We start from the raw sequence: 11,154 nt of genomic DNA, 5'->3' as shown, positions 1-11,154 counted from the left end.
AGGTCAGCTTCGCCCTTTGTATGATGTCTTAAAGGGCAACCCTGACCCTTTATCTCCCTGTAAATTAACAGCTGAAGGACGTATAGCCCTACAACAAGTGCAAGAGGCCCTGGAACAGGCTCACGTACAGTATATAGATCTTTCTTCTCCCTTACTGTATTTGATATTTTGTTTTACTCCGTTCACCTACTGGAGTGTTTTGGCAAACAGGTCCTATTCTATGGGTACATTCCCAAGCTTCTCCAGCAAAAACCACTACTCCTTATCCACAGGCTCTTGCTTAGATTATATTTAAGGGAATCAAGATCAGTGTTCAAACTTTTGGTAAGGAGCCAGATATTGTGGTGACCCCATACACCCAGTCTCAAATAGCATGGTTGCAAGCTAATGATAATGATTGGACCATATTGACATGCTCCATGGTCGGTTTGATACTCACTACCCCTCTAATGATGTGTGTCACTTTTTTAAATTGCATCCTGTTATATTTCCCAAGATAGTACAGATGACTCCTATTCCTCAGGCCCGTGTGGTATTTACTGATGGCACTTCACGTGGTTTTGCTGTGGTGGTTTCTGGTAACATAGTAAAGAGAATGAAAGTCCAGGGCACTTCTGCCCAGATGGCAGAAGTACAGGTGCTGTTGCTTGCTTTACAGATGTTTTCTGATGAGAGTGTAAATATTTATACTGATAGTCAATATGTGGCACATGCCATTATGCCTTTGGAGACAGCAGCCTACATACCCTCCATTTCTCCCATTCATGAATATTTATTACAAATACAAGGACTTATATGATCCTGCTCACATAACCTTTATGTGGGCCATATTAGAGCTTACACTCAATTGCCTGGACATCTAAATGAAGGTAATCAGAGGGCTGATGCCATTACTCGTATGGCTGTCACATTAGGTTGTTCTGCCTTTGATAAGGCTACTCAATTGCATCAATGTTATCATCTTAATGCTGGATCTCTTCATCATCATACAGGCATAACCCAGGAACAAGCCATCCAGATAGTTAAATCATGTCCTATTTGTGTTGAATTTTTACCTGTTCCTCATTTGGGAGTTAATCCCCGAGGACTTTTACCTAATCATGTGTGGCAGATGGACGCCACATATGTGCTTTCCTTTGGAAAATTACAATATGTCCATGTGTCTATTGATACATATTCTTCTCTAATTTTTGCTTCTGCCCATTCAGGGGAAAAGGTTAAGGATGTAAAGAATCATTGTCTTCATGCTTTTGCTTACATAGGAGTACCAAAATGCATAAAGACTGATAATGGTCCCGCCTACAGCAGTACGGGATTTTCAAAATTCTGCCAAGACTTTTCTATTGTTAATAAGACTGGTATTCCTTATAATCCTCAAGGACAGGCTATAGTAGAACGCTGCCATCATACCTTAAAAACATATATTTCTAAAGTAAAAAGGGGGGAGCTAGGGGCTCATCTCTCCTCTTCATATTCTATTCTTTCCCTTGTCTTATATATTTAAAATTTTTTATTGGTAGATTCTGCTGGAGTATCTGCTGCAGATAAGCACTGGAGGGCTCCTGTTGCAAATCATCCTCTGGTGCGATGGAAGGATCTTTCTACTGGCACTTGGAGGGGACCCGATCTGGTGTTGGTGTGGGCCCGGGGATCTGTTTGTGTCTTTCTGCAGGACAATGAAGTTCCTCTTTGGGTTCCTGAATGCTGTGTGCACCCTGTGGCTGCTGCTGAATCCCAACATGGCAGAGACCTATTGGGCCTTCGTAAAAAACTCTCCCCTTCTGATGCCAATGGGGATTGAGAGCCCAATACGGCCAGCCTTGGCAAACATTATTGTAAGCCTAGGAACTGTAGCCATGTGGTTGGATTCTTCAGAAGGTAATGTATGGTAACTTTTTTAAAAAATGTTGAGAATGTGTCACACCTTGGAGATTAAGGATAACTCTGAAGGTCAATGAATTTCATTTGTTAACAGTAGCATGCCAGCTAAGCCTTTTCACATTTTGCAATCCTCTTCAAGCTGGTGTAGTACCTACTTTTCAGGAATGGCTCTGTGCCTCCTGAAATTCATCTAGCCTTTTTGTAGATACCTTAAAATTTGTGAGCCTGAATGTAGCCATTAATGAGACCATTAGTTCTGCTCCTTGTTTGCTGTTTTTGTTTTTGTTTTCTTTATGGTTCTTAGTTGTTCTTTTGAGTTCTGCTCCTTGTTTGCTGTTTTTGTTTTTGTTTTCTTTATGGTTCTTAGTTGTTCTTTTGCAGACCTGCCAGCCTAAGTAGTGCTGGGATCAAGAATAATGGGCCTTGGTGGTTCATGTTCCTGGAGCTGCGTCCATGCCAGTGGACTGTGGCAGTTAGACACAGATGATGCTCACACGCTCTAGAAGAGACTGACATCGCTGTGGCCGTTGTTGCTATTGTAGTGGTGGTGGCCACTGTTGCTCCTATTTCTGGGATGGCTATTTCATAATTGGGTTCTACAGCTAGCACAATGGAGACCCTGGTAGCAAAAGTAGCTACCACAGTTAGTTAATCTTTCATCTTATTGGGCACGATAAATTTAATTTTACATTTATACATTTAAATTGGCTTTGAAAGTTGTAAAAATTTTTAAAACTCAAGTTCCATTTGCTTATGGGATACCACCTTACGAGGACTCTAATTTACAGTAAAGCTCATTTAAGAAGGGAATGGCTCAATTGCCTTTAGCCTCCTGGCTATTGGTGGGTTAGGACTTCTGTTGGTCTTTTCTGTGTCGCACATATTGCAAGCCCAGTGCCACTTTGAGATCTTTGGCAGCAGTCAATCTACAGCTCATGTGGTTGAGTCTGTATGATAATGAGTATTCAGAGATGGGTAATGCTTGGGGGGCAGTCATCAACCTAAGACAGAGCACTTGTGTGGCCTGGGCAGGTGTCTCTATGACGAGTAAGGTGACCTGCTGACATCCCACGCAACCTAAGACAGAAGCTCATTTTTTAGTAAAAAGGGGGGACCTGTGGGCCCTGGACCCCCACTGTGAGTGGCTACCGCCTTGCTTGCCGACCTTGACCAGATGTCCTCCCTATTCAGATTCCCTGCCGGTTTCCTTCTCACCTAATGATCAACCGGAGGTTCTTTGTTCCTGTATCCTGCATTTGGTGTAAACAGCTTAGATGCAAAAATGTAGCAAACTTCTGCCCTCCAGGGATCCGCCATTGTGCTGTAAGCCTGTAATTAAGGTTTCCTCCCTCTTTCAATAAATGACATTCAGCTGGCATTCGGCATTCAGCCATGGCGAATCACTCGCTGTCTCTTGTCTCTATTTTTAATCTGCAGCCCCTCGCCCTCGCTTGGACATGGTGAACCTGTGTCGGTAACGCGGGCGTTGCTGTTACAATTACCTATGGTCAAATGCCTTGCTCAACCTTGACACAGTGGGGAGGGGCTTGGTCCTGCCTTAACTGAGTATACCAGGCTTTTCTGACCCCCCATGGGAGGACTTACCTTTTGAAGGAGGGAATGGGGGATGGGTTGGGAAGAAGGCTCGTGGGGAGAGTGAGGAGGGATGAGAGGTGGATCTGTGGTTGGCATGTAAAATGAATAAAAAAAATTAAATAAAAAAGAGTGAAAGACCAAGAGGGGTTCGAGGACACCAAGGAATCAAGGCCTTCTAAATCAACATGATCAATGCTCATATGAATTCACAGACTGAGGCAGCATGCATAGTCTACGCAAAGTTCTCTGTGTATATTATAGCTTCTATTTCGGTATTTTAATAGGATTCCTGACTGTGTGAATGAATGAGTCTCTGATTCTTGTGCCTTCTCTTGGGCTCTTTTCCTTCTGTTTGTCTGATCCAACTCTGATGTATTAGTTTTTGTTTTCTCTTATTTTATTTTACTATATTTTTTATTATTATTCCTTAGAAGTCTATTTGTTTTAGAATGAGAGACAGAAAAGGATTGCATCCAGATGAGAGGGTAGGTGTGGGTTTACTGGGAGGAGTAGAGGGAGGGGAAACCATAATCAGGATATATAATGTAAGGAAAAATATATTGAAAACTAACCAAATAAGAAACAAATGAAAGGAAAATTTCCCATAGTGAGGAGTTAAGCCTTGATATTTTTGCTCTGTACCTAGCACACTCTCAAACATACTTCTCTGTTTTCTTAAGAATTATTAATTTTCATTCATTGGTGTGTTTTTGTGTGCCTGTGCATATGTATGCCACATAGGTGTGGGTACATGTGTAGGTCAAATGAGAGTGTCTGATCTCCCAGAGATGGAGTTCCAAGCAATTGTGAGATGCCCAGTGTGGGTGCTGGGAACCCAAATCAGGTTGTCTGGAAAAGCAGCATGAGCTTTTCACTTTGACATATGCCAGCAACCCCTACAATCCTGGGGGAGAGAGAGAGAGAGAGAGAGAGAGAGAGAGAGAGAGAGAGAGAGAGAAGTGGGTAATGACTATGAACAACTGTTACTTGCATTGATCCACTAGAAAGATATCTGTGTTAGTCTCTTTCACTAGATTTACTAGTAAACACATACAGCATGGAGGAAATGTCCATTCTTCATTGACCCTCAAATCAATGATACCTAACACATGCTTTTCAAAGTTTCCTAGTCATTGCTTCCTCTCATTCTTAGGAACACTTATTTATTTGTGAGTCATAAATAACTAATTCTTGAAAAACAAATTGATGAATAAAGGTACCACTTATACAACAAGCAAACACCCAATGAACAAGAATTACGTGCTGATCACTGTCCTATGTGCCAAAGAGATTTTCAAGTGACAAGGTAGACAAAGGTCCCTCCCCAGATGGAGGTAGTAAAGTAATGGAAGATATTTCCAGCTTGTATGTTGAAAGACCTCACATCTTTGCCATAAATAGACAACACATGGTCTTATTTCCAGGTCTTTTCTGTCAAAATGGTCCTCTGGTTCAGAAACTGTAACAATCCCTTTGGGACTTGTGGTAATAGGAAGATAAAGGCAGCAACTTGTAGTGTGTAGGAATCTCAAAGGGCTTGAATAGAGCCCATTAACAGTGTCATTGTAGTTTACATCTAATGGAGCAAGCCTCAAATCCAACCAAAAAATGATTGGTTAATCCAATAACATTTATGCCACACTGTTGTATCAGTTGACATATCTTTTTTAGGTGTGTTGCTATTGTAGCTGGCTGGGTGAGGATGATTATACTTTTTTCCCTCCAGTTGACTGAATAGTCCATTCCAGCACTCCAGCACTATGAATGCTAGTTGGTAGTGGTGAAGATTCTAGATGAGCTCCAGCTCTATTTCTCCAATTTTGATAATATAGTGTTATATTCAGAAACAGGCTCTTACCTTAAATTCTGGACAGATTTTAATCTCATCTACTCCTGACTTCATGTCCTCTTTGTGTTTTTATGTAGTCCACTGATTCCAATTTGTACCACTCATGTTCTGATGAGTGCATGTCTGCTTGGTAGATAATGATCAACCCCAAAAGGGACCAAACCCTTTAATAAATATAATCTTCTGTCCTTCAGAGGCCAACAACTGTCATTTGCTGCTCATCTGGAATGTTTATTGGCTTAGTCCTATTCAAGTCTTATGGAGATAATAAAAGCTGTTATGAGTTCAGGAGTACATCAGTCCTGCATGTCTAGAAGATACAATTTCACCCAGGTCTTCTCTGAAGTCTTACAGTCATTCTGCTGCCAATTCTGTGATGGCTCCAGAGCCTTGGGAGGAGGGAGTGTGATGTAGATGTCCCATTTGTGGCTGAGCACTCTGCAGGTACTTATTCTCTGCAGTTCAGGCACCATTGTAAATTCAGTGTTAACTGTTGTTGATTGTACAAACAAATTCATTGTTGCTATTTAACTTGTATATTCCCCAGTGAAGGTCCCTACCATCTTCAGACACAGGCATGAGTCTCTTTAAGGGGTGATGAGAAGATAGTTTAGACTATGGATTATTACCCTAGAAAATCCACACACAGAAACTGATTAGAGCCAGCTCCACACTTTTAATCCCAAGCACTTGGGAGGCAGAGGCAGGTGAATCTCTGAGTTCAAGGGCAGCCTGGTCTACAGAGTGAGTTCCAGGACAGCCAAGTCTGTGCAGAGAAAACTCTATCTCAAAACACAAAAAAAAGAAAGAAAAAAGAAACTGATTGGAGCACCTGGCAGTCTGTGGGAAGGAGTGAGCACCCCTTAGCAGACTTTTAGCTCTGAAATTTCAAGGGGTACAAGAGAAGAGACACTGAGAGTGTAGCATAAGGATAGAAGACAAGTGTGGCTACTAGAATATGAAAAAATGTATATGTACAAAATTTCTCAATGAATAAATAAGATTATTTTTTAAAGTTTAGTTGTTTTGTTTTAGAAGTTCAGTGCCTTTGTTATGTTTTCTCTGGTATTCTCATAGTAGAGAAAATTAATTTTTAGAAAATTGATTGTATTTCTATGATTGTTAACTCATTGCATATAGGATTTGGGACATGAATTCAAGAGTTTCTGATGTCAAATCCCACATTTTCCCCACAAGGCTGGACTAACCACTTTCTTACCTTGTGATATAAAGTAATTCCACTTACTCTTTTCCACCACAGTGACTCTACAATGTTATAACAAGGTTTTGACTGACTCTTTAGATATACTACATAGAAAAATGGGTAGTAAATTTTAACATATTTTATGCCACAATTCCTGGATCCTGTAAATACATCCTCTTATGGAATGGGCTTTTGCTGATGTGATTAATGAACCTATTCTGCTTGTCTGGGTGGGAACAGAGGAAAAGCAGCCAATATTACCATAGATCCAGAGAGTAGAGTTATGCATCCAGAAGGCACAAGTGCAGGCACTATCAGCAGCTTGAAGACATGGGAAACACATTGTCTCCTAGAGAACCTAGAAGAGCATGGCCAAGAAGTAGGCTTGAGTCCATTGAAGCTTATTTCACCCTTCTGGTCCTCAGAACACTTAGAGGTAATTTTCTCTTATGTAATGCTAAAAGTTTGTGGTAATTACTTACAGCAGCCAGAGGAAATTGTGGGTTATTATAAGGGATTAGGTAAGATAAACTTACAGAAATTTAACATTATAAACAGTAGGCACTTCTCATTCACCCAGTCTTTCCCCTGCCCATTCCTGGGTGCAGATCATGCTATGTAGGGTGAGTAGTAATATAGCTTACTGCTTTGGGTGGGAGTCCAGTGATGGGGACTGCCTGTCCTGTGCACATGTCAGCCTATGCTAGAGCAGTTACATAGAACCAGCCAAGTTCTCCAATTCCTTCATGTCATTGTCTTCCACTTCTTTTTTTGTGGGCTTGGACATTAGGCCTATAGAGAAGACGTTTGGTAGAGATGCTATTTCCAGCCCACCAATCACCAGAAAATATTATCTAGCTTCTCCTGTTCAAGTTCCTCCAACTCTGCCATGAACTTGTCCTGGTCAATCTCTTCCCCCAAACCTACAGGTTTATAAATAGCTATGTAAATCTCTGCAAGTTCTTGCTGGTCAGGAATGCCCTGCATTAATTTTTCCACTTTATTGTTATTCTATGTTGTTGTCGGCAGCCTTCACGGCCTTTACGGTAGAGAAACTCAGTGCTGGTGTTGGCATTCTCAAGGGCCTCCCACTGGAAGACAGGGAGCCATTGATCTGTGTCAGCTGCTTCTCATACCTCTTCTTATACTTCAGAGCCTGAAGGGCCATATGCTTAATTTTGGTGTGGTGCTTTTTGGCAGCCTTCAGCTCCTTCTCAATCTTCTCTAGGATCTACTCCAGGAACTTCTGCTCTTGTTTAGCATCTCCTGCATCTCCCAAAGCCACTGGATAGCCTCCTGAAATGTTTGGCCACCATTCACAGCCTTACTCTCTTCAGCCATGAATAGCTTCTGGAACACAGCCATGGTTGCTGCTGCTCTGCTAGGCTCTGGTGCCTGCTTTCAGCTCCCCTGCTCCTCACTGCCAAAGGCCCCACCTCTGCCCCCACCCCACATCTAGCCTGATGCTAGGACCCAATCTTAACTCCTATAGCATCTTAGTAGGCCACATATATCATACATTTGAGATGAATTCATTCATTCAGCTGACCAAAAGTGTTACAGAAACATGGAAATGTGCTAGACATGGTGGCAAATACTATTAGTCCCATCACTCAGGAGGAAGAGGTAGGTGGACCTCTGAGATTGTGAGGAAATCATGGTCAAGGAGGCCAGCCAAGATAGGACTATACAATGAGACCTTGTTTCTAAATATGAAAAAAAGAAGAAAAATGAGAGTAAAAAGAAATTTCAGAATAATACCTGAGCACAGTCCCTAGAATAAATTCAATTTGAGATGAATCTTAGGTCTGCTTATTAACTTTTACCATATTGCTTTTGATTATCAGTAGTTTAACCATGGCAGAAATATTGTGCACCCCAATAAACTTATCTGGGGGTCAGAGAACAAAAATGCCACTATATTAAACATAGAGGTCAGGTAGTGGTAGCACACGCATTTAATCCTAGCCTTCTGGAGGCAGAGATCCATCGGGATCTCTGTGAGTTCAAGGTCACACTGGAAGCAGCCAGGCATGGTGACACATACCTTTAATCCCAGGAAGTGATGGCAGGAAGCAGAAAGTTATATATGGGTGTGAGGACCAGGAACTAGAGGCTTTTAGGCTTTTTAAGCTTTTAGGCTTTTTAGCAGCAGTTCAGCTGAGATCCATATGGATGAGGAGTCAGAGGCTTCCCAGATTGAGGAAACAGGATTGGTTGAGAAGTTGGTGAGGTTATGTTAGCTGTGGCTTGTTCTGCTTTTCTGACCTTTCAGGATTCACCCCAATAGCTGGCTCCTGAGTGTTTTTATTAATAAGACCTTTTAAGATTCTTGTTGTAGTTTTATACTAGGCATTATGTAATAACAGTACATACATCAAAAAAAGTTATAAAACTCAGGAAGAAGATGCAGAAAAATGCTTGGTGCTGGAACCAAGGGTGATGCACTCTCTCCTTTCTAGAAGACAGATTTCTGTTGTTCTGAAGGAGTTATATAGACAGAACATCACTCTAGTTGGAAAACCCAAAGGGCAGTGGTTCAGGGAATATTGGAAACATGTGGGGTTACTAGAAGGGAAGACTTTCTAACAGGTTATTGAGAAACATAAGGGTACTCTAGTCACTTGCACAGCCTTTTAGTGTAATGAATAAAAATATTATAAATTAAGTCAGGCAATGGTGATGCATGCCTTTAATCCCGGTACTCAGGAGACAGAGGCAGGTACATCTCTGAGTTCGAGGCCATCCTGGTCTACAGAGAAAGTTCCAGAACAGCCAAGACTGTACAGAGAAACAAAAAACAGAAAACGAACAACAACAAAAAAAAAGAAAAAAGAAAAGAAAGAATATTGTAAGTTAAATAGTAAACATCTTCAAGTTCTTGGATATTTTGAGAACAAAGCACATACAGGATTGTTTTCAACTTTAATAATTCTTTTATATGAACCATGTATAAGTTATTAATTTATTGCATACATATCTCAGGCTATACCACTTATGAAAGGAAGGAAAGTATTTGAGATGGTGAGCTACAGCATATAGATAATCTAAATAGACAAATGACTACATATCAGAGGGTGGTATGAAGGATCTGGACAAAAGTGAAGCCTGGGTGTATGCAGGAACATGCGTTTCAACAAGTCTGCAGATCCTGGAGTAGTCAGTGCCAGGGAGAGCAAAGATACTACTTTAGGTGGGATATTCAGGGGCCACACCCTCTTTGTGATGTACTTCCTGTCATGGAATCCTAGGCTAGTAGATTCCACTCTTACCTCACTTACCATACCCAAACTCCTGAGCAATTGCAGGACAATGACCTCTCCAGTAGGTCGATCTTCAAGGGACAGCTGAATCATGGAATTTTATCTTTTCCTGTTAAATCCTCCTTCATCTTTTCATATTCCTTTGGGGAATATGCTGAACAAGTAAAAACCAGGCAGGCAGAAAATCCAGGAGCTTGTTTAGACCAACCAAACACTCATGCCTTTCTCTGCCCTCAGTAATCCTCAACCCTTAGGATTGTGCTTTGATGTAAACAGCTACTGTGATTTTTCTGCCAAACTTAGGCAAAAATACAATACTCTTAGGTCTTACAGACTCCTGTGCCACTTTTTCTGAGTGAAGTAATAATTCTCTTAGCTGTACAGTACTCTAATTCAGCCATATAGCTCCAAGTTTCCTCCACTAGGTGGTATGACCAAATAGCCTGTCCCTCAGAGGCAACTCAACCCCCTCCTGTTAGAAAAACCAATGATCCTGATGGCCCCTGCCACCTCTACATGTTCACTTGTTAAAATGTTCCCATGACTTCAGTTTGAGGAGCCATTTAATGCAACTTGATATACTCCAAATTCCTTTGGCTGAGTGATAGTTGAACCTGTAGAGTTGAGGATCCAGCTCTCTTCTTTCCAGTATAATAGCTCAATAATTCACACTCTGTGTAGCATATCTACTTCTCTTTAGCACAAAAGACACATATCACTTTCCTTAACATATGAAAAATGTCACTCAGGGAGATCAATTGACCTCAACCCCTATATATCAGAACATGCCTACAAAAAATTATGCCTGGATCTGGACCTTCTGGCAGAGGCATTAATCTAAGGTACCTGAGATGACCAGGAGAATCCTTTGAGCCCAGCATTTTGCTCCCACTTTGTCATAGCCATTCTATGTCCCAAGGGGAAAAAAAATCAAGCATACACCTAATGATGTATATACATGATTTTATCTTTTAGCTTTTGCCCAGAAATATGTACAAGGTCTTGTATAAATTCATAATTTTAAATTTTAAGAATAAACTTAAAAATTTCTTTACTAATTAAGGAAAATGGTCTCATGGGTTGAACAAAATTATAAATAATTTTTTTCTTCAATGAGAAAAAAGAAAGATAAATATTTTAGATTGTTTTTCACACTATAAATCTGTATTTATTAAGACGTAGTTAGCAGATTTAAGAGCAGAATGTGGATCAGTAGTGGAGAAACCACCCAGAGGAAGAAAAGACTATAGGGAAGGAGAATGGGAAGTGAAATAGAAGAAAAGAATGAAGATGCACATGTATGAATAGAGCAGCATGAAAGCCAATTGCCTGGACGCTAACCACAAAAAATAAAAAGAAAA

At 40.8% G+C, this 11,154-nt stretch overlaps 1 pseudogene; it reads right to left on the bottom strand.

Moving 5' to 3' along the window:
* Nucleotides 1-7,242: 7,242 nt before the first annotated feature.
* On the bottom strand, nt 7,243-7,895 carry LOC131898771 (charged multivesicular body protein 4b-like; annotated as a pseudogene).
* Nucleotides 7,896-11,154: the final 3,259 nt, after the last annotated feature.

This window comes from Peromyscus eremicus, chromosome X, assembly GCF_949786415.1.
Source record: "Peromyscus eremicus chromosome X, PerEre_H2_v1, whole genome shotgun sequence".
Lineage (NCBI taxonomy): Eukaryota > Metazoa > Chordata > Mammalia > Rodentia > Cricetidae > Peromyscus > Peromyscus eremicus.
The sequence above is the reverse complement of the archived record's forward strand: the minus strand, read 5'-3'. Positions and strand labels throughout refer to the sequence as shown.